The sequence below is a fragment of the Gossypium arboreum genome, chromosome 11 (genome assembly GCF_025698485.1).
Source record: "Gossypium arboreum isolate Shixiya-1 chromosome 11, ASM2569848v2, whole genome shotgun sequence".
Classification (NCBI taxonomy): Eukaryota; Viridiplantae; Streptophyta; class Magnoliopsida; order Malvales; family Malvaceae; genus Gossypium; species Gossypium arboreum.
Genome location: NC_069080.1, coordinates 66,607,673 through 66,628,311, shown reverse-complemented (window position 1 = coordinate 66,628,311; position 20,639 = coordinate 66,607,673). Strand labels below are relative to the sequence as shown.

The following is a 20,639-nucleotide window of genomic DNA, read 5'->3' as shown; positions in this document are numbered from 1 at the left end:
TTTCTCCGTCCATTCGAACTTAACATCCTTTTGGAGTAACCGTCATTGGCGTGGCTATCGTTGAGAAACCTTTACAAATCGTCGGTAATAACTGGCAAGCCCCAAAAAGCTCCGAACCTCGGTAATATTTCTCGAAGGCTTCCAGTTAAGTATGACTAAAATTTTGTTCGGGTCGACTCGAATGCCCGATGCGGATATCACATGCCCCAAGAAGCTAACCTCTCTTAACCAGAACTCACACTTGCTGAACTTAGCATATAATTGCTTATCCCGTAGAATTTGCAGCACTAACCTCGGTGTTCAAAGATGTTCGGTCTCATTTCTTGAATAGACCAAGATGTCATCAATGAATACGACTACGAACCGATCTAAATATGGTCTGAAGATCCGATTCATCAAATCCATAAATACCGCAGGGGCATTAGTAAGTCCAAACGGCATCACTAGAAACTCGTAGTGACCATATCTCGTTTTGAAGGCAGTCTTGGGTACGTCCGAATCTCGAATTCGCAACTGATAATAGCCCGATCTCAAATCTATTTTCGAGAACACTGAGGCTCCCTTCAGTTGATCGAACAAGTCATCAATACGCGGTAACGGATATTTGTTCTTTATCGTCGCTTTATTAAGCTGACGATAGTCGATGCACAACCTCATGGTCCCATCCTTCTTTTTCACAAACAACACTGGCGCACCCCAAGGCGAAAAACTCGGGCGGGCAAAACCTCTATCCACCAATTCTTGCAACTGAGCTTTCAACTCCTTTAATTCCGTCGGTGCCATACGATACGGAGCTATCGAAATTGGAGTGGTACCGGTACCAATTCGATGCCAAACTCTATTTCCGAACAGTGGTAAACCCGCAATTCTTCGTGGAAAACATCCGGTATTCACAAACCAGCGCACAGATTCGGGTTTCTTTTCGACTCCTTGTCATCGAGCACATACGCAAGGTACGCCGCACCCTTTTCTTACATATTTCCGCCAACATTGCGATATTACATACCGGCAACCCTTTAAGTCCGTAGACTCAACCCGAATTATCTCGTTATTCGCGCACCTCAGATCGATAGTCTTACTTTTGCAATTTACAACCGCATCGTGCATGGTCAACCAATCCAAACCAAGAATAACATCGAATTCATCGAACGGCAAAAGCATCAAGTCCGCGGAAAACAAGAACCTCGGAATACTAGGGGACTTTTCTTGCACACTTTGTTGACAAGCACGTAATGACCCAAGGGTTTGACACCGATTTACAAACTCGAGAGACTCAATAGGCAAAGTCTTCTTGGATGCTAAGGTTTCACATATATAAGAATGAGTAGAACCGGGGTCAATCAAAGCAATCACATTAGTATCGAAAAGAGTGAAAGTACCGGTAATAACATCCGGTGAGGCAAGATCCTCGCGTCTTGGCGTATGGCATAAGTCCTAGCAGAGCACGAGCCTCGGGTCTTGTTGTAGCATCTCTCGACCCTCTCGACCGCCACTAGCATTGCCCGCATTTTGGATGGCCTACCTCGGCGATGGTAGCACCGGGTTTCCACTTTGACTTACATTTTGTTCAAGCAACCTCGGCGATCCTTGATAAAGTGGTCACCGATCCACACTTATAGCAGAGCGATCACGGAACCTCAGCTCCCGAATGCCATTTGCCACAATGCAGCACTCCGCTCTCTCTCGCGATCATTTCCACCATCGGCGATCGAAGTGACTCGTGTCACAACGGTCGACCGTGATCTCGTCTAGAAAAGCCCGGCGCCTCTAGACCGACTCACATCATCTCGAAATCTCTTCGATGCTGTTGAAGAGACTTTCCGAGGACCTTTTGGAATTCTCCGGTTCCCACATCAACTTTTGTTTCTCCTTTCTAAGCTCTTCTACTTTACAAGCTCCCTCAACAAGTACTACGAACTCTCGTATTTCGAGAATGCCAACGAACATCCTTATATCATCATTCAGCCCATCCTCGAGCGTTTACACATAATAGCTTCGGACGAAATGCATTCTCGCAGTCTCGCTAAGCCTCACAAATTTTCGTTCGTAGTCAGTCGAATCGACATAGAGCCTTACTTAAGATCAAGAAATTCCTTTCGCTTTTGGTCGATGAATCTCTGACTGATATATTTTTTTCGGAACTCGGTTTGAAAGAACTCCCAAGTCACTTGCTCTCTAGGCACCACAAGTCGAGTACTCCACCAATAGTAGGCGGAATCACGTAGCAAGGAGATGGTACACTTTAAGCACTCATCGGTGTACAAGATAGCTCATCGAGCACCGGATAGTGTTGTCCAACCAAAATTCAGCTTGCTCGGCATCGTCATCATCCGTAGCTTTAAATTCAGTGGCCCCATGTTTTCGAATCCTATCGATTGGGGCTTACTTGACCTTATTTGGTCGATTCTGGAGGTATTGTAGGTGCGGGGTTGCATTTGTCGGAAATGGAGGTTGTGGAGCAGCCGTGTTAGTTCGAATGTATTGGTTAAACCAGTCATTCATCACACTATAAAAGGCTTGCCTAGCCTCATCGTTCGGATTGCTGGCCATAGGTTGAGAGTCCGCCGGTGCTGTCCCTTGCGCGGGAGCAGGCACCACACTCTCCACATCATCAGCTATTGCTCGGTTGGGATCGGGATCCATTGCTATAAACAAACACAAAGTCAAATTGTTAGAAATCACCACACTATCAATTCATCATTTAATGGCATGTATAGCTAGACCCCAAACATATCACGGTAGTCCTAGAATCGACTAAACCGTAGCTCTGATACCAATAAAATTGTAACACCCCGAACCCGAGACCATCGCCGGTGTCGGACGCGAGGGGTTAACGAGCCAAGTCCTCTTAAAGCTCCGACCAATTTGGCATTTCCAGACAGGCTAGAAATCTGCGTCACTGTCGCCTTAAAAATCATATCTCGAGTTTCAAAACTCGGAAACTATTTCCGTAAATTTTCCCTGAATTTAGACTCATATATCCTTCCATGGATTTATTTCTAGAATTTTTGGTCGGGCCAATTGGTACAGTTTATTAGTAAAAGTCACCCATGTTACAGGGATCGACTGCTCTGACGTTCGTGCGTTACAACTTGAATATCTCTCTGTACAGGGCTTTAATACTGGTTCTGTTTGTTTCTAATGAAACTAGACTCAAAATGGAATCTGTACATATAAGGAATGACTTCTAATTCTTCCTGGATAATTTATAGTAAATTTTTAAAGTCGCGATAGGGGACCCAGAAACCGTTCTGGCCCTGTCTCACAATAACTTTAATATCTCTTAACATGTAACTCCTATGACCGTTTCGTTTCTTCCATATGAAAGTAGACTCATCAAGGTTCATTTACAAAACTTATTCACTACTTAATACCATTCCCACAAATTTTGGTGATTTTTCAAAACCACACCACTGCTGCTGCCAGCATCTGATTTCAAGGAAACCTTTACCTATCTCATGATTTCCACGATTCAATTGGCCCTTTTTGCATACATAGCACAAAGTGTGATCATGATTAACCATTCCAATGGCTAATATTTTCAAAACAATTCCATACCCCATAATGATCATCATACAAACGATTATAGAATCATACTGAAAACGATATATAAGCCATTTTACACGGCTATCCAAGCTTACACAAAACCGAGAAGTACATGACCTTCAACAATAGGGTAGTCCTATACATGCCATTTCAAAGTTCAACCAAAATTATACCAAAATGGAGGCTTTGATAGTGTAGATGACTTCGACTTTAATGATCCCGAATCCGATCGCTAACGAGCAAAATCTATAAAACAGAGAGCCAAAGCAACGGGGTAAGCATTTTTATGCTTAGTAAGTCTCAAGCAATAAAATCAGCTTTAACTAAAGCATTACATTCACATAGCCAAATGAATCATTTCATTAATACACATTCACATAATCATACTTACTTCACACTTCATCATTATAAACTTTCACAAGATATCAACCAATTCAATAGCTGAAAACTCGTTAGTCGATTGAGCGAATGTTACTCAAACATATCGACTTTTCCAATGCACATATAAACATACCTTATCCTTTGGGCTTTTCGAGCGTACTAGTTAAATTTATTACAGCAACCAATGCTCACCTCCAGCCCAAGCTTCTTCGGAATACAACCGGATATAACCACATGCACGAATGCCTTCGGGTCTTAGCCCGGATATAACGACTTGCACAAATGCCTTCGGGTATTAGCCCGGATTTAACAACTTGCACGAATGCCTTTGGGTCTTAGCCCGGATGTAGTCACTAGCACAATTGCCTTCGGGTCTTAACCCGGATATAATTACTAGCATAAATGTCTTCGGGACTTAGCCCGGATATCATTCAATTGCTCATGCACACATACATCAATAATCATTACACATCCATGTTTCATTTTCGTTACTAAGGCTCAAACACAAACATATCACTAGCATAATCGTCTTCGGGACTTAGCCCGGGTATCATTCAAATACTCATAAACACATAAATCAATTATCATTACACATCCATATTTCATTTCACATAATTCGTGTAGGGTCATTTCTTGAGGACTTACTTCGGATGTTGTCGAACGGCTTCAACGGCTATTCGATCACTTTTTCCTTCCCTTTATCGGATTTAGCTCCCCTTTGCTCTTGAGCTTAACGAATACAAGTAGAAGTATTCAATATTTTTCTCAATAATGTTTACTAGTCAATCACATTCGGCATCTCATATCATCTCACTTTATTATAATTTATCATTCAACCTTTGAACCAAATCGCCATTATATGGCCACATATACATACATCCATATATTTAAGCTCAAGAATTTTAACATAACATCAAGTGCTCAAATTACTCATGTGGCCGATTATACATGGTCATAAATACACAAAATCAAAAATAATTTCAAGGTTTTTCACCCTATACATGTACTAGGCGAATGTACATGCAAATTTCACAACATTCTTCAACAAATTTCTTCTTTAAACAAACATATTTATCACTTTCTTCATCACCAAAATATCATGTGCAAACATATATACACATATAGGTGCAAGGCAATTTCAAGGTGTCCATAACCATCCAAAGCACAAATTTTAACTAACATGCAAGAAGCATAAACCATGCTCATGAATGCTTCATGGCCGAATACATCACAATCATGCCCCTTTCAACTTCGGTCATGGTTAAACAAAAAAGAAAACTCAATGTCTTACTCAAGATTGCTACAAAGAAATTTCAAGAGTAGACAATCCACCATTGCATGCATCATTAGCAAGCTTCACATTTAGCATGAAATGGCTTTAACACAATAACAACTTTGGCCAAATACCATTTCCATGGCATAACAAGGATTTGAACCATGGCTAACATGAACATCAAGTTAGCAACTAAAACATGCATGAAACTCATAACACAACCTCATACATACCTTAATCTTGATGCAAGTTTAGCCAAATCTCCTTCTAGATCTCTTCTAAACAAAGAAAATGAAGCAAAAATCTCTTCTTCCTCTTAGAATTTTCGGCCAAAAGAAGGAGGGAAAAGATGAACAATTTTTTTTTGTTTTTCTTTCTTAGTTACACGGCAATGGGGGGGAAAGAATGCTACACACTTTTTTTTTTTTGTTTCTCTTCCCACATCTAATTATTTTATCACTTAATACATCATGCATTAACAAAACATGTCATAACATGTTTTCTTTGCCCATAATTCCTTGCTATGGCCGGCCACCACCTATAAAAAGGGGGAATTTGACATGCAAGTCCATTGTTTTGCATGCATGCTTTAATTAGTCATCACACATTTCCCTATCGTACTTTCAAAGTTCACTACTAAGTCCCTTCTAGTGAAATTCACCTTTACAACACTAAATCAATCATCAAAAAATGTCACACATGAGCACACACATATTATAGGCATCAAAATAAATTTTAAATTATTTTTATGCCTCGGTTTTGTGGTCCCGAAACCACATTCCGACTAGGGTCAATTTTGGGCTGTCACACATCACACCGACTAGCGACTTTTTGGTATCTTCTTCTTAGATGGTCTAAGAAAACATTTCGGCATGTATAGGCTATTATGTTTTGTTTGAACTTGGTATGTAAAATTTTGAATAGCCATGCGAAAATGGCTTATAAATGTTTTGAGCATAATGTTATAATCATTTGGTATGTATATGCTCATTAAGAGGCACAGAAATGTTTGGCAATGACCAGCCATTAGAATGGGTCATCATGATTATATTTTGGACTATATATGAAAAAGGGGTGGTTGAATCATAGAAACTATGTGTTAGAGAAAGTCTACCCTAGAAATAGATGCTGGCAGCAACAGTGATGTGGATGTGAAAAATCGCTAAAAATAGTAGGAATGGAATTAAATAGTGAATAAATTATGTAAATGAACCTTGATGAATCTATATTCATATGGAAGAAACGAAATGGTCATATGAGTTGTATGTTAAGAGATATTTTGGTTTTTGTGAAACAGGGCCAGAACGGTTTCTGGATTCCCTGTTCCGACTTTAAAAATTCATTATAAATTAACCCGAGACATTTAGAAATCATGCCATATATTTATAGATTCCTTTTTGAGTCTAGTTTCTATAGAAACAAACGGCATCAGTATTGAAGCCCTGCACAGGGAGTTATTCGAGTTGCAACGCATGAAGGTCAGTGTAGTCGACCCCTGTAACATGGGAGACTTTAACTAATAAACTGTACTAATTGGCTTGACCAAAAATTCTAGAAAACAATTTGTAGATGGACATATGAGTCTAATTTCAGGGAAAAATTACGAAACTGATTTTCGAGTTGTAGAACTCAAGTTATGATTTTTGAAGCGACTAGTACACAGATTGGCGGCTTGTCTCGGAAATTATCAATAAGTGGTTTGAAGTTTGTTAACACCTCGTGTTCGACTCCGGCGACGGTCTCGGGTTAGGGGTGTTACAGGTTGTGTAACTGATTGTCTGTCCAATATGAGTTACATGGACAAGGGACACGTGAGTGAGTCCAGACCGTGTGGAGCTGCTGGACTAGCTACTTAGGTCATGTGGGGAACATACGAGCGTGTAGGCCATTTATGAAATTCTCGCCATATATTGAGCATCACTCAAGTTAAATATGATTCTTCTGTAAGGCCGTTTGAATTGAAATTGACTGCATAAAATGTTACTTTATTATCTATAATTTGAATGCTAACTAAATTCACTGGAATTGAACTACTGTATATGAACATGAGTATATCTAAATAATTGCATAGAACTCTATGTTGATTGTTATGTGAAATACATGTATGCACTATATGGGAATTGATTTAGGAGTAAGTATTCTATTCTAAACCAAAGGTTAACTCTCTAGAACCTGTATATTAATCTGGCAGCTAGACTACAATCTCTAAAATGTGTTAGACAAATACTGAGTGGTGTGTAGGGCTAAATTAGTAATGAATACCCTATTGGTCGGAGATGGTGTGTAGCAGTTTGTATTAAGAAATTGCATATGTACAGTCTATTCTACATTTGACTATAGCTCGATCTGCTATCCGTCTGTAGGACTCTGAATTGTAATTGAATGAACTGTTCTTAATTTTACATCAATATATTGGATATTTTGATTGACGATAGTCTTTTGAATATGTAATTAGTTGGGTTCTTTATGGTATATTAATACATGTACTGTTGTATGAATTTTAGGTAAGTCATAGACTTGATCGGGTCAGTAGATGTGGTGCTCAGTTATGGGTGTTTTACGGTTTAGTATTTTGAACCAGGTTAGATAGTTCTGTAGTATCAGTAGTTAGAAGATAATGTCAGGATACTAACTTGTTTTTTATTAAACTCTACTAGATTAAAAGTGAGTTATCGTAAATTTTTTAATGTGTTTTGGTTGCCGTCCATTGTAGCTCTTCAGGCTTGGCCTTATCGTTTAGGCCGAGAATGGGGTGCTACATTTAGTGGTATTAAAGCCGAGTTCGTCAACACTCGTACTATGTTTGGGCTCCTAATGTGTGTCAAAGGTAGTTAAATGAAAAGAGGATATCTGAGTCATTCTAAAAACTTATTTCTATAAATGACCGAGCCTCCGACATCGAACCTCTAGGCATTTATGTTTTGTTATTGTGATTAATGGAAATATTGTAGTGATTAAACTATTATCTGGTTAGATATGCTATTATGAACTGGTATGAACACTACACTAAAGCTTTTGAATTGATTGGTGCAGTTCTAATATTGTAGACAAACTGATACTATGAGTCGCGCGATAGTCGCAAACGTGGGTTTCATAGACGTCGAGTAGGAGCTTGAGCGGAGTCATCCTTTATGGGCAGTATGCCCAATCTGGAGACCAGTGAGATAATTAGTACTCCTACTGCTGAGATGAGGTCGACGATGTACTATCCCATGCCATGATTTGGGCATTGGAAAAGGTCGTTAGGACCATTCTGGAGTTGGAGGCTAGGGTTGGTTACTAAGCAACTCTTGTCGAATGGTACTAAGTTGTTTAGGGGCGTCATATGAGTCACCCTTACTGCTGTCAAATATTGGCTAGAGGCTATTGATAGTATTATGACTGATATTGAATGCACTCACACTCAGAAATTGAGGGGTGTTGTGTCCTTTCTCTAGGATAAAGCTTATCAGTGGTAGCTAGCGGTTGAGTAAGGTGCTCAGCCCGAACAGGTTAATTGAGACTACTTCAAGAATGCCTTCTAGAGTAAGTATGTGGGGGCTAGTTACATGGAGGCTCGCCGGTGCAAGTTTATGATTTTGGATCAAGGTAATCAATCCGTGGTTGAGTATGAGGCCTAGTTTCTGAAACTGAGCAGGTATGTGCCGACTTTCGTAGCATTTGACTATGATAAGTGTATAAGATTTGAGAAAGGGTTACGTTATAATCTGCGGGTTCTAATAGCTCCTCAGAGAAAGTGGGTTTTTGTAACCTTATTTGAGAAGGCTAAGATTGTGGGGGGAGGTGAAGCGCAGTGAGTATGAGAGGCATGACCGGGAAAAGGATCAATGTAAGACCAAAAGGGATTGGGGTCCCTCTAGTTTCGGACAGTGCCCTAAGAAATGGGCGAGGTTTGACAGGCCTCCGAGGACTGAGGTATCAGCTACAGTGATCAAGATTCATTTTTGTATCAACTGCATGAAGCACTATCCGGGCGAGTGTTAGAACAAGTTGGAGGCAAGTTTTCGTTGTTGGTCGATGGAGCACGAAGTTATAGATTGTCATCGTTGATCGGATTAGGTGCCAACTATGGCACAGATTTTCATTCCAAGTCCTACTCAGCCTTCGAGAATAGTTCAGCAACAACCTAGGGATCATGGTATTGCTACAAGGGGGTAATGGTTTTGGTAGAGGTCAAAGAGCACAGGTAAAGGTGTGGGTCAGGCTGTAGCACAACAACCGATATTGGTTTATGCAGCGAGAATCCATGAGGATAGAGATGTTGCCAACGCCATAGCAGGTATGTTCCTTAATCATTCTATTTCGTATTTTCCCTCATTGATATTGGACCAACTCATTCATACATACCTATTACTATGTCTTCCAATTTAGGTATACCTGTTAAAAATACTACTAAGAAGTTCTTTGTGATTAGTCCTTTGGGTTAACCGGTTCGAGTTGATAAAGTATATAGACGAGTACCCCTAGAAATACAAGGGGATTGTATTTTCAGTGGATCTGATGGGATTTCTTTTTGGTGAGTTTGATTTGATTTTGGAAATGGATTGGCTCATGGAATATCGGGTTAGTCTAGACTGTGTTTCTAAAAGGGTTACTCTAAAGACAGATGAGAATAACGATGTTGTAATGGTTGGTGAGCGTCGAGATTACCTCTCCAATGTAATCTCCACCCTTGTAGTTGATAAGCTTCTCCAAAAAGGGTGTTAGGCATACGTCACCTTCGTATCTGATTTGTCTCTATAAAGCTCTCCATGGGAGATATCCGTATTGTGAGGAACTTCCCGAATGTTTTTCCCAAGGAATTGCCCAGAATACCTCTGGGTAAAAAAGTTGAGTTCATTATCAATCTATTACCAGGTACCGCTCCTGTGTCCATAGCACCCTACCGCATGGCACAGAAGGAAATTATGGAGCTAAAAGCTTAGCTCTAGGAACTTCTAGATAGAAGGGTTCATCCGATCGAGTGTGTCTCTGTGAGGGGCATCGGTATTGCTTGTTAAGAAGGACTGATTAGTGAGAATGTGTATAGATTATTGACAGCTAAACAAGTAGACGGTAAAGAATAAGTATCCGCTATTGGGGATTGATAACTTGTTCGATCAGTTCCACGGGGCATCTATTTTTTCCAAGATTGTTCTCCATTTTGGTTACCATCAGCTTAAGGTTAAAGAGACTGTTGTGTTCAAGACTGCCTTTAGGACTTTCTATGGGCACTATGAGTTCCTGGTGATGCCTTTTGGGTTCCCGAATGCATTCATATATTTAATGAATTGAGTGTTTCAATTGTATTTAGATCAGTTGGCGGTAGTTTTTATCGACGACATATTAATTTATTCCAAGACTAAGTCCGAGCATGATAAACACCTTCGTATTGTTCTTCAGACACTATGAGATAAGCAATTATATGTTAAGTTTGGCAAGTGCAAGTTTTAGTTGTAGAAGGTTTCTTTTCTAGGCAATGTAGTGACTGTTGAGAGGATTTAGGTCAATCCTAAGAAAATAGAAGTTGTAGTTGAGCGAAAACAGTCGAGAAATGTGCCTAAGCTTCAGAGTTTCCTGGGTTTAATAGGTTACTAACGAAAGTTTGTCTAGGGTTTTTCCTTGATTGCGTTACCACTAAAAAAGTTACTACGTAAGAACACACCGTTTGTGTACTGCGTAAGAACACACCGTTTGTGTCGTCTGAAGAACAACAATCTAGTTTCCAAAAGCTCAAGTTTGTTCTGATGCAAGCTCCTGTTCTAGTTCAACCTGATCAGACAGGGAGTTTTTTATTTTCAGTAATGTGTCACACGTCAGACTAGGATGTGTTTTAATGTAAGACGATAAAGTGGTAACTTACGAGTCGCAACAGCTTAAGATACACGAGGGTAACTACCCTACGCACAATCTTGAACTGGCTGTAGTCGTGTTTGCTCTAAAAATTTGGAGACATTATCTATCTGGTGATAGGCGTATCATTTACATTGATCACAAGAGCCTCAAGCACTTGTTAACTAAAAAAGAGTTAAATCTCGGGAAACATAGGTGGGTTGAGTTGCTTAAGGACTATGACTGCACTATAGAGGACAACTCTAGTAAGGCTAATGTGGTAACCAATGCTCTTAGCCATAGAGCGATACTGAACTGGGAGCAATGTTTGCACGTCTGAGTTTGTTTTAGGATGGAAGTTTGTTGGTAGAACTACAAGTTAAGCCATCTTGGGTCGACCAGATTTGAACTAAACAGTTAAACGATAAGTCACTGGTACAACGTCTACGTCAACTTATGTCAGATGAATCGTCAAATTTTAGTTTGAACAGTGTCAATGTTTTATGTTTTAGGGGTTGGATTTGTGTGCTTAACGACAAGGAGTTGAGGCAATCAATTCTACAGGAGGCGCATAGTAGTCTTTATGCTATGCATCCTTGTGGAAACAAAATGTATTGGGACCTCTGAGAACTTTATTAGTGTGGTCTGAAACGAGAAGTGGTCTGAAAAGGTTAAGGTCGAACATCAGTTGTCCTCAGGGTTGTTTTAAGCGATTAAAATCCTTATGTGGAAGTGGGAGCGTCTAATGATAGACTTTGTTAGTGGGTTACCTTTAACCCCCACTAAGAAAGATTCAATTTGGGTCATCATTGATTGATTGACCAAATGCGCTCATTTCGTTCCTATTAGAACAAACTACTCGCTACAAAGCTCACTAAGCTATATATTACTGAAATTGTGAGAATGCACGATTATCTCTAATAGAGACCAGCATTTCACATCTCGATTTTGGAATAAGCTTCATAAGGCTTTAGGCACCCGACTTGATTTCAGTATAGCGTATCACCCTCAAATTGATGAACAGTCTTAACAAGTTATATAGATCTTAGAGGATATGCTTCGGGGTTGTGTAATAGATTTCCGAGGCAGTTCGAAAGATTACTTATCGTTGGTTGAGTTCGCGTACAATAACAGTTTCCATTCTAATAACCAAATGGCACCTTACGAGGTTTTATATAGTCATAAGTGTCGTACTCCTTTGTATCGGACTAAATTAAGTGAACATCGAGTTTTGGGTCCCGAGCTAGTTTCTGAGAGAAAGAATACTATTAAGTTGATCTGAAACTGTCTTAAAGCTGCTTTTGATCAACTTAAATCTTATGTTGATTTAAAGAGGAAAGATATTGAGTTTTTTTATAGGTGATTAGATGTTTCAAAGGTGTCCCTGTGGAAAAAGGTTCTTCGATTTGGACGTAAGGGTAAGTTGAGCTTGAGGTTTATTGGACCTTTTTGTATCCTAAAATGTGTCAGACCTATTGCTTATTAGTTAGAATTACCACTGATTGGATCAGATCCCTGTTGAGGAAATTTAAATACGATCGGATCTAACTTTTGGGGAGGAACATATTCATATTTTGGATCGAGACGTTAAGGTATTTAAGAAGAAAACTGTTCCTTTGGTTAAGATCCTTTGGCAAAATCATGGCACTGAAGAAGCCACTTGGGAATCTGCAGAGTTGATTCATTAGCAATATCCATATCTGTTTGAGTCAGGTAAATTTTAGGGCTGAAAATTTTTTTACTGAGAGAGAGAGTTGTAACACCCCAAAAATTTATGTGTTTAAATATTAGGTTCTAGCATAACTGAATCTCTGCATCTATGGTTATGTGCTTTGCTTATGTGCTTGAGGTTAGAAGTTCGAGTCGTGTCCTTAGAAGTTTTCGCTAATTCAATTTTAACTAATCTCTGCTCATGATCCGTTGACTTAAACTTAATTCGTGTATATCTGTTTCAAGAATAAGCTTGTTGGTTCACTGGTTAAGTTTCTAAATTCTGTTAGTCTTGTGTTCGAGTCTCCGTGCATGCATTAGGAAATATTTTTGCTTACTGTTAGAAAACTTGTTGGTGGTTAAAATGATTTTTTAAAAAAAGTTCATCTTCTTCCCTTTCTCTTTTGGTTTTTTCCTTTCTTTTTCTATTTTCTTCCTTTTTTTACTTTCTTTTAATACTTCTTTCTCATTCTCTTTTATCAATCATTTGACTTTTTGTTTGTAACTGTTTCTACTGTCGAGTAAGTCTATTTTCGTTAACTTCATGATTTCGGCTATTCTGTAACAGTAATCGTTAGTGTTCTTGCTTTCGCCAAGTTGGTTTCTTGTTTAAATTGTATGAACCATTTTTTTATATGTTCGATTACTATCCTTAGGGGAAGGTCTCGAGGATAATGATTTCTGTAACATTCTTAATTCATGAATCCTAATTTTGAACAGAGGTAATTGTGCTATTGAATTAGGTTTGTGTCAAAATGTTTTGACGAGTTTGGTTGCACTTTAATCTGGGTATTTTTTGCAAATTACTGCTTAATTGGTTCTTGAATGTTTATTTTAAGTCTCATGAGTCCTCTATGTTTATCTCTTTTTCGAAACTACTTCAAGTGTATATCGAAACCTAAGTTTTTGTGAATTTTAGATGCTGAAAAACATGGCTGTCAATGCCACACAATAGTGTGCCAGGCCGTGTGAGCCACACGGTCGTGTGACAGGCCATGTGGTAATCTGTGTAACTGAATATCTATCAAATACGAGTCACGCAAACAAGGGACACGGGTGTGTGTCTAGGCCATGTAACTCACTGATTACAAATAAGGAGCACACGGGTGGAGGAGATGGTAGAGTGTTAGGCTATATCGGACACACAAGCAAGCGCATACACGTGTGCTTGGTCGTGTAGGGAACATACAGGCCCGTAAGCCAATTATGAAATTCTCGCCCTATACCGAGCATCACTCGAGTTAAATATGAGCCTTCTATGAGGTCGTTTAAACTAAAATTAACTGCATAAACTGTTGCTTTGTGATTTGTAATTTGAATGCTGACTAAAATCACTGGAATTGAACTACTGTATATGAACATGAGTATATCTAAATAATTGCATGAAACTCTGTGTTGACTGCTATGTGAAATACGTGTATGCATTGGATGGGAATTGATTTAGGAGGAAGTATTCTGTTCTGAACCAAAGGCTATCTCCCTAGAATCTTTATATTAATATTGCAGCTAGTGTACAATCTTTGAAATGTGTTAGACAGACACTGTGTGGTGTGTAAGGCTGGATAGGTGATGAATACCCTATTGGTGTGTTCGGTTGGTCAAAGATAGTGTGTAGCGGTTGGTATGAAGAAATTGCATTTGTTTAGTCTGTTCTGTATCTGACTATAGGTCGATTTGTTATCCATCTTTAGGACTCTTAATTGTAATTGAATGAATTTTTCTTGATTCTACATCAAGATATTGGATATTTTGATTGCCGATAGTCTTTTGAGGATGTAATTAGTTGGGTCATTTCTGGTATATTAATCCATGTATTGTTGCATGAATTTCAAGTAAATCACTGTGTTGATCGGGTCAACGGATAGGGTGCTTGGTTATGGGTGTTTTATGGTTTATTATTTTGAACCATGTTAGATATTTTCGTAGTATCAATTATTAAAAGATAATGTCGAGATATTGACTTGTTTTTTTTTAAGCTCTACTGGATTTAAAAGTGAGTTATCTTAAATTATTGAATGCATTTTGATTGCCGTCCATTGTAGCTCTCTAGGCTTGGCCTTGTCATTTAGGCCGAGTATGGGGTGTTATAGTAAAAATTTAATTATTAAAGGATTTTTAATCATGTACAAAGGTCAAGGATTTAAATGGTAATTATTCCATCCTTATATACATGTGTAGACAATAGGTGTATTATCGTGTTATAAATTTTGCATAATTTTAATAATAAAAAGAAAATGAGTAAGAAAATGGTTTTGTTAAACTTATTTGGTGGAAAGAAAGAAAAATATTTTCTCTTCTTCTTCCACAAACTGTACCATCGTAGAAAATTAGCCAGAAGCTTTCGGCATAGGGGTTTTGAAGTTCAATCAACAACATGGTAAGCTTAATTTAGTCATTTCCTTATAATTTGTATGTTTTCATTATCCCGATAGCTTGAACTAGCTAACCCATGCCATATTTTTCGGTACTAATAAAGATTCTGAAAGCTACCATTGATGGATAATTGAAGTTTTAGGGTTAATTTGATAGATTGTTAGCTTAAAGTTGAAAAAAGATTAAATTGTAAAGCAAATTGATGGTTTTGTTCTATAGGGACTAAAGTGAATAAAATTAAAAATGTGTTTTATAAATGAAGAATAGGAAGTCATATCAGGAATAGAATGTAATTGGTATGAAATATTGAAGCTAAATTTGAAAGTTATGTTAGTCCTAATTTTAGGGAGCTAATTGAATAAAATACAAAAGTTTCTTAAATTAGAAATTGAATACGAAATTTGGTTGTGTATTGATAAACTTTCTTGTTTGATTTAATCCATAGCTAGCGTTGACCTGAATCCCTCGAAAACAAAAGGAAAAGATAAAGTTGTCGACAAATACCTCGGAGTTCACAGTTTGTGTTTCTATAATCTGAACTAATTAATTTCTTGATGTATTATGAATTGTTGCATGGTAAGATCTCAAGGTGAGTTAGTTCATGGGAAAGATGTGAAATGATAATTTGAATTGAATGGGTTTAATTCAATGCATAGTTGTGATAAAGGACTAAATTGCATAGTTGTAAAAATTCATGTATATTGTTTTAGATGTGAAATTGAATTTGTAATAGCCTAATTTTGGGTCTAGTCGGAACAGTGGATTCGAGACCACAAATTCGACGCAGAAAAATTTGATTTTCTTATATTTTTATGGTCTACAGTTTTAGGAAATGATTCTGTGAAAATTTCGCTCAAATTTTAACGTTTGAGCACTCAATTTAGTTAAAAAGACTAAGTTACAAAAAGTGCAAAACTTAAGTTCTATATGCTAAAGGTGTCTAATTGCTATGAAACTTTAAATTGAAGGTCCTTAGATGGTAATTAGACCATTTGTTAAGTTAGTGGACTAAAATGGACATGGGGTAAGAGAAATTTTATGTTTTAAGTTAGGGGCATTTTGGTTATTTAGTAATTAAGTGAATTAAAAAGCAAAAATCAAGCCAAAAACCTTTTCCATCTTCTCCCCTTTGTGTCAAAAATTAGAAGGAAGACATAGATAGGGTTTGGCCAACTTTCAAGCTCGATTGTAAGTCCGTTCTTGTTTCGTTTTTAATGCTCTTTACATTTTTGAAGTCGTTGACACTCGATCTATCTATTTCTGTAACACCCCGAATTTGGGCCTAGAAGTATTGGGCCTTGAGTGCGGGTCCGTAAGGAGGTTGTATGTAGGTGTGTAATTGTGCAATGAAATAACACAATTAAATGTCTGCTTTGGTGGTTAATAACCCTGAGAAGTGTTAGAGAAATCTTGGGTTCAAACTTGGGCTTAAGCAAAAATTTTGGTATTAAGTGAAAAAAAAACCTGGATGCTTGGATGAGGGTTTTTAAATTATTGTGTTACATAAATGACACAAGGAAGCTTGTAGTCGAGTGGTTGTGGCGTCATTAAGGTTGTATGGGAGCCTGGGTTCAAGCCTTGGCTCTTGCAATTTATTTTGGTTTTTTTTATGGGAACCTGGACTTTGGCCTTTAGACCTTATAATTAATTGGGGATAAAATATGACACAAAAAGCCTTGTGGCTTAGTGGCAAGTAGCATGTGAAGCATCTGAGGGGAGGCATGGGTTCGAATCCCATGGCAAGCAAGGAACATTTATTTTGCTAACAGGGGACGACAAGAGTTGGTGTTGAATTTAAACTCTGATGTTGGAGGGATCCCACATCGGGAAGCTAACATAAGAGTGGTTGCGAAGCTGGCTTTAAATAGAGGGAACCATGAGGAGAGTAAAGGTACCTTTTCTTGGCTGATCCCTTTCGCTGTATGGTGTGCTCGTTTGGGTTGGGCGTCGGCTAAGAATGCTCGGAGTGTGGATTAACTCCAGTCTCCTATCAGGTGTGTATTTCTCACTACTCTAGTTGTAGGATGGCTACTTCGGGCCGCGATGGGCCGAAAGGGGTCATTTGGGCCCAATAGGCCTACGAGCCCAATTGGTTAAGTTGTTTGATTGTGTAGTAAATATTGGACTAGGCTAGGTGAATCTCATATTTGTGGCTAGATTTGGGCTAAAAGGGCCACACGAGCGTGTGGGCCCATTTGGGCCGAGAATAGGCTTTAGGCCCATTCGTATTGTTATCCATGTTTAGAATACTTTAGTTTACCAAATTACTGAAATGCCCTCGATTTGTAGAATTACCATTTTACCCTCGATTTATAGAATTACCGTTTCACCCTCGATTTATAAAATTACCGTTTTACCCTCGATTTATAGAATTACCATTTTACCCTCGATTTACAGAATTACTGTTTTACCCTGGATTTACAAAATTACCATTTTACCCTCAGTTTGAAAATTACCATTTTACCCTCGATTGTGAAATTACTGAAATACCCCTGTAGGATATAATTACCAAAATACCCTAGTTTGTAAAATTACCAAAATACCCCTAGTTTGCAAAAGTACCGAAATACCACTAGTTTGTGAAATTACTGAAATACCCTCAATTTGTAAAATTACCAAAATACCTCTGATTTACAAAATTACAGAAATACCCTTGACTTTCTAAAAATTATAGAAATACCATTGGTTTACAAAATTATTGAAATACCCTTGGTTTGTAGATTTACCAAAACACCCTTGTAGGATGAAATGACTAAAACACCCCTAATAGGTAAAAAGACCGTAAAGCCCCTGTAGGGTAAAGTGACTGTAATACCCCTGTAAGGTAAAATGACGAATATGCCCTTATGTTTCGTATGACTGATGTGCTTAGGATTTACATATATTGATATTGGATTAGTTAAGTTTGAGTGACAGGTGGTGGTTATCGTAGGTGATTGATTATGGAAACGTTTCAACTTCAACCCGTAATAGGTGTGTACTAACCCTCGTAGTAGCTTAGATTAATATCTGCTGAGAAGCCGAAATGCTAAAATACCGGCATTTCGGGAACTTGTAATGTTGCATGTGGGTATAGATGCGATAAATACGATAAGATCGGTGTTTGGATCGATGGAACGGGTAAGAACTCAATTTTGTACACGATGGTAAGTTGGGCCTCAATGGGTAGGAATTGGGCCAAATGGGCTTTTGGGCCTATTTGGGTAAAATTGATAGAAAATGGAATTTGAAAAAGTTGCATGTTAACACGGTTAGTATTGTTGTAAAATTTGGATTAAGCAAGCTTAGTGAGCTAAATTAGCATCCGTAGGGCCCATTAGGGGTTTTGGGCCCAAAGCCCAAATTTGTTAAGTGGGTTAAAGATCATTGTTTAAACACTCAGAAATATTGACAATTGTAATGAACATGGAAAACCCTAATTTTTGGTAAAATTACGAAAATACCCTTATAATATGAAAATGACTGTTTTGCCCTTGTGGGCGATGGTGACTTAACCGTGTGGTTGTGGTTTGATTGTGAATATATGTTGGTGATATGAATGACTTGACTGTGATTGTTTGATTCAAATATGGGCATGACATTACGTATACATGACATATTGCATGGGATATGGGTTATATTGATGGAGGAAGTGCTAAAAGGGCTCGCCTGGTTTAAAAAGGGCTTTGCCCTAGTTTATCGAAAGGGCTTTGCCCGATTATTAAAAAGAGGCTAGGCCTCCGTTATATGATAAAGCAGTTATGCTGCCAGTGGAGAGTTTGGTTGGGTGGGTTGAGTTATTCCCCACATGGAGAGCTTGGTTGGTACGGGTGGAGAGTAGCGGATGGTGGGTCGAGTAGTCTCCCCAAATGGGCTTGCATACATTCATTGACATTACATGTGATATTGAAATGGGCTTGCATACATTCATTGACATTACATGTGATATTGAAATGGGCTTGCATACATTCATTGACATTACATGTGATATTGAAATGGGCTTGCATACATCCATTGACATTACATGTGATATTGAAATGGCCTAAGGGCCATACCGTTTACAGTAAAGGCTTCGGCCCAGTGATATGATTTATGAAAAGGCTTCGCCTAGTGATATGATTTATGGAAAGGCTTCGACCCAGTATATGTCAAGACTAAATAGGGCTTTGGCCCAGATTGTACTGATACAGTGTTATTTACTGTTTGTTTGTTATTGGGGTTACACACTGAGTTTTCGTAAACTCACCCCGTTTCTAACTGTGCAGGTAATCCCTAAGCTTAGATGGTTTGGAGCTGCGAGGGACTCAGAGATGGCCACACTACTGTTTCTGTTTCTTTTAATTGCACTAAGTAGCCGATTTATTTCTTTATAAGTTTTATCTTATTAATATTATTATTTGGTTTTGGGTTGTAATAAGGCCATTTTAATTATTTTTTTGGGATTATTTTATCTTATACCCTATATTTTTTCTGATAACAATATGAGTTAGACCTAGGGTGCGTTTCCAAAATGATAATTGTTTTCAAAATAACGCAACGATATAATTAATCGATTTATCAAAAATATCTACTTAAATAAATTCGAACTCGTTTTTCTCAAAACCTAACCTAGCACCAAAGTGTGGCAATGGTTGTGGGTATGTCTAGGATTGGATCCAATCAAGAGCTTGGTACTTAAGCAGCCTTCTAGGTTCACCTCTTCTATTTTGGATACGTACCTAGTGCGCAGCTTCCATTCACTTTATTAACTTAGCAAAGACTATCTTTTAAAACACTAAGAAGGACATTGAAAGAGGCATGGGTTTCTTAAAAACTTCAATGTGACACGTCGGATCCGGCCATAACGTCTAAGCCGGGTTTGGGGTGTTACATTTAGTGGTATCAAAGCCAGGTTACAAAACTCGGCTGGGGTATGGGTAGCAGAAAATTATTGTTATTTTTTTTCCTTTTTCTGAAATTGGGGTTTGAAAAGTGTTTTTCTAAAAATTTGTTTTGGAAATTTATCAACAAAACTTGACTTGTTTCTGGAAAGATGTTATTGGAAGTGTGGCACACCGAGTCTCCGGCACCAAATCTATAAGTTCTCTAACTCTGTTTACTGTTATAGATTGAAATACTATATTGAGAAACCACTATAGATACTAGCATTATACTGGAACTTTCTAGTTAGAGTAAACTGTAACGCTTGAATTTAGATTTAGTATTTATTTGGTGTATGTTCTAGAAATGTAGAAATTGGTTGCATGTGAAATCTATTCGCTCCGATGGACAAATGTTTTGGGTTTATGCTAGTATTATTAGTATCAGAGTGCGCAACGGAAGTGTGGTGGTGTAGTCTAAGAGTGGAAAATTTCGAGGACGAAATTTCTTTAAGGGGGTAGAATTGTAACACCCCGAATTTGGGCCTTGAGTGCGGGTCCGTAAGGAGGTTGTATATAGGTATTTAATTGTGCAATGAAATAACACAATTAAATGTCTGCTTTGGTGGTTAATGGCCCTGAGAAGTGTTAGAGAAATCTTGGGTTCAAACTTGGGCTTTAGAAAAAATTTTTGTATTAAGTGAAAA

General features: G+C 38.2%; 1 long non-coding RNA gene across 1 annotated transcript; it reads left to right on the top strand.

Annotated features, from left to right (window-relative positions):
* Nucleotides 1-16,981: 16,981 nt before the first annotated feature.
* On the top strand, nucleotides 16,982-19,486 carry LOC128283815 (uncharacterized). Its single transcript, XR_008274224.1, has 2 exons — nucleotides 16,982-17,088; nucleotides 19,339-19,486. It is a non-coding gene; the product is annotated as an uncharacterized LOC128283815 (long non-coding RNA).
* The last annotated feature ends 1,153 nt before the right edge of the window (nucleotides 19,487-20,639 follow it).